Here is a 4,490-nt window from a genome sequence, read left to right as displayed (position 1 = left end):
TTAATTCTGTAATGTAAATATTATATTACTCACCTCTTATTGAAACTACCAGCAAAATTACAGTGAATAAGCAGAAAATCTTACAGAGCGCAGTGTCTTCACATGGACGGCCGGAACGAACTGACAGCGCATTCGCGGGGGGTATTCCGTGTTAGTCTATGATATTAAGATCATTGTAGACGCGTAATACAAATAGTTATTGAGTTAAACAGTGGCGCGGAATTGTCAACTGCGCGGTAATATCCAACTCTCCCCTACTCATCCCTTTCATCTTCGTTTCGATTCGCGGCAGCGAATCCGCGAATCCGTAAAACGGCTTACTTAATTTCTAAACTCGCGTCTTGTCGTCATCCAGACATCTGCATGACTGCATCTTATCCTTGGCGTAGAGAGCTCTTTCTAAATTTCACGGTATTTCCAATCTTTTTAATTTCTATCTTTCAGATTTCTGTTTGTATTCTTTTAGTTCTTTTTTTATTTTTCTTTGTCTTTTTCCTTAATATTTCTATTTATTTTTCTTATATTCGTATTTCTCTATTTTTTTCTTCTCCTTTCTTCGTTCTTTTTCACAGTTCTTTTTCTCTCCTTTTTTAAATCTTAACTTCTATCTTTCTTTTTGTTGCGTTTTTTCTATTACATTCTATTTTTCTTTCAACATGGAAACATGTGATAATTAACCTTTAGAGGCCGGGGGTGGTCGAAATATCGACCACCCAAAAAACACAAGCTATTTGATGTTTTCAGGCAAAATTTGTGTGTTGAATAAGGGAAAAATAGTAAAAAAAAAAAACTCTTCAAGTCCTTTTCCCGGCCTCTAAAGGTTAAATCGAAAGCAATGTCTGAGCGAAAATTTGTAGAAACTTGGTTTAGCGATGATCGCTATATACAAGCCTTGGATACGTCAAGTATTATTTGATAATACTTTGTATAATTGCATAATATGCAATAAAAATTTTTCGTGCAGCTAATCGCATGTTTCCAGACACGCGGATTCTGCGTGTCACAAAAATAATATTAAAGAAAATATTATAGATGATAATAATAACAGTATAAATGTCATAGAACAACAAGGACATCATAAACAAAAATTTAGAAAACAATGGTTGTATAGGTTGTATAAAAAGGAATTCAGACCATGGTTACGCGAAATGCCAAATGATGTCAACTCAACATTTTGTTCAATTTGTGATTTATCAATTGCTTGCGGACTATCACATATATATCGACACGCAGAATCCGAAATGCATAGAGATAAGTTGGAAAAAAGTAATATAGAAGCAAACAAATCGAACGAAGATTTGAATACTGATGAATCACATTTGTCGTTTGATGAGCGTATAAAATCTTTAGATATTAGATTTGCTGCCTTTATTGCAGAAAAAAATATCCCTCATCAAACTGTAACAGAAATTTTCAGTTTTTTTCAACAGGTAGACGATCCGAATCTATTGAAAAGCATGATTATGGGTCGAAAGAAATGTAAAAATATTATATCAAATGTTTTATGCCCGATAGAGACAGATCATGTCGTTAAGAACATTCAGCATACAAAACTTTCTATTTTTATAGATGAAACATCAGATATAACTAACAACAAATGGATGACGGTTTTTGTACGATACGTTGATTCCGAGACTTTAGACACTCGGTCGCAATTAGTAAAATTAATTGATATTGATACAAGAGATTCTAGTGCAGAAAAATTATTTAATGCATTTAAATACAAAATGTATAAACTGCAGATTCTGTTTTCAAATATTTTATTCCCCTGTCATGTGATAATGCGTCTGTGATGACAGGAAAACATTTATCTTTTAAAAAGAAACTGCAAGAAAAGTGCAAAAATTTATTAACATTTTCATGTCCATGCCATTCCGCTGTATTAGCTGCGCACGCTGCATGCACTAAAATACCTCCATTCTGTGAAGAATTCCTCAGAATTTCAAATTATATGGCCTCGGCAGTCGGCAGCGGCCGTCCGGCAAACGGCAGTCCGAAGCGTTCAGCTATTTTCGATGAATTTTGCGAATGTTTCCAAGAAAAAAATCGCAAAATTTTGAAGTTATGCGATACTCGGTGGCTTCACATTACTTATGTGTCGACAGATTACTCGAGTCGTGGGATACTATAAAATATTTTCTTAACGAAATGGTCATTAGCGATAAAACAAATAAGTCTGGGATGCATTTATTATCCATAATGAATAATGTAGAAGTCAAAGCATATTTTTTATTTTTAAAATATGTATTGAATTTATTTAATGCTTATAATGCTTTCTTTCAAGCTGCGGAAACAAGAATACATTTGTTGCATTGTAAATCCCTTAAGTTTCTTATAGACATTTCTGAAAACTTTTTAAAACCTGAAGTATTAAAAGACTTACTTACAAGTATAATATTTTCTGAGCCGGAAAATCATAAACCTATTAACAATATTAATTTAGGATCAGAGTGCGAGAAATATTTTGATAAATTAATCACAGAAGGACATGCAGATGTAATTCCAAGTATTCGACAAAACTATTTGCAATTTTATGTCGTCGCTGCCGAAGAAATTAGAAAAAGATTACCAATGCATGATGTATTTTTATATAAATTACAAGTTTTTAAACCTTCTGTAACTTTATTTGACAGCAACAGAGAAACATCTTTCAATGATATTTCTTTTATCACAAAAACCCTGAGTGGTTTTGATGAAAATAGTTTAAAGGAAGAATGGCTTGCATTATATCATGATTTTACTATTAAGGAAAAAAAGAATCTTTCCACATTAAATTTTGATAACATGTGGAAAGAGATTCTAAAACATCAGTCTAATAATATTGCGAAGTATCCTAATTTAACATTACTTCTGAATGCGATATGTACGTATAGTCCATTAGTAATTATGAGAAACATAACATTTAATTTAATTTTAATTTTAATTAATTTCTTTATGTACTATCAATAAGTTATTTTTCAAAAATTAATAACGAAACTTAAAAAAAAAGACGTACATGTTGTTATATTAACCTTTTTCAAAAAAGGTAAAAAAAGGGCGCCAAGTACACGCGTGGTTGTTACCTCGAAAAAAAACCAAGTGGTAGTATCATTAATTTTAAATTCAAAAATAAATAAAATCTATTCTAACCTAGGTGGTAGTAGCTTTAATTTTTCTTAACAAAATTATTAAATTACAAAATTGTTACTTTATTCAATCCAAGTGATATCTACCTCGAAAAAACCTAAATAACAAGTAGTATCTATTTAAAAAAAAATATGTGAAATCTTTTAATACTGCGCCAATTACAAAGAGAGAATATACATATATACCTTAACAAAATTATTATTATATCACAAAATTGCGTTACCAAACTCAATCCAAATGATACGTACCAACCTAAGTGGTAGTAGCCTTATTTCTCCTTAACAAAATTATATCACAAAATTGCGTTGTCTAACTCAACCTAAGTGACATGTATTTTCAAAAAAATATATGAAATCTTTAAATTACGCCAACTACAAAGAGAATATATATATTGCTTTGAAAAATAATTGTAGTGCAACTACTCTTAAAAAATAAAACAAAATTGTGTTACCTAACTCAACCCAAGTGGTATGTATCTTTGTATTCCTGAGAGTCTTTCTATCAACCCAAGTGGTAGTAGTTTTAATTCTCCTTGATAAAATTATAATATTACAAAGAATTATTTTAATCACAAAGAATTAAAGAGGTAACATTATAAAATAAAAATATTTAATTAAAATAAAATAAATAAATTTTTCTTGTAAAAAACTTGGCGCTGCTTTTTTAAGGTTTAGAACCTTTGCACAAGACTTTCGTATGGCAACATAGTGTAACGAAACGTGGGTCAACGCACAAGAAACGTATCGGTTACGGCGTTAAAGCCCCGGACACACACTTTTTCGTAACAGTAACAGTAAAGTTTCGACCAATTGCGTTGCTTGAATCGGGATCGTACGGCCGTACGTCGTCTACAATGGCAGCAGGAGTATGCAGTAAGACGTAAGCAGTAAGCTATTCTATTGACCAATCACAGTCGATTATTCTTGAATTGTAAAAATCCAATTAGTCAAAAACTTACTGCTTACGTCTTACTGTATACTCCTGCTGCCATTGTAGATGACGCTTTATACGTCAATACGTTTCTTCTGCGTTGATCTACGTTACGTTACCATACGAAAGTTTTGTGCGGAGGCTCTAACCGATACGTTTCTTGTGCGTTAATCCACGTTACGTTACGCAATGCTATCATACGAGAGTCTTGTGCGGAGGCTCTTATCCAGACAAATTTTATATATGTGCAAAAGGAAATAGACCAATCCATCTCTTTATGCACATGCTTATGCACCTATGCAAGTTTGTCTGGATTGACTTTAAAAAAGCAGCGCCAAGTTTTTTACAAGAAAAATTTATTTATTTTATTTTAATTAAATATTTTTATTTTATAATGTTACCTCTTTAATTCTTTGTGATTAAAATAATTCTTT

The sequence above is a fragment of the Temnothorax nylanderi genome, unplaced genomic scaffold (assembly GCF_030848795.1).
Source record: "Temnothorax nylanderi isolate EJ_2023f unplaced genomic scaffold, tnyl_v1.0 TNYL_tig1202_pilon, whole genome shotgun sequence".
In the NCBI taxonomy this organism is placed as follows: domain Eukaryota; kingdom Metazoa; phylum Arthropoda; class Insecta; order Hymenoptera; family Formicidae; genus Temnothorax; species Temnothorax nylanderi.
This window is presented reverse-complemented; position numbering follows the sequence as displayed.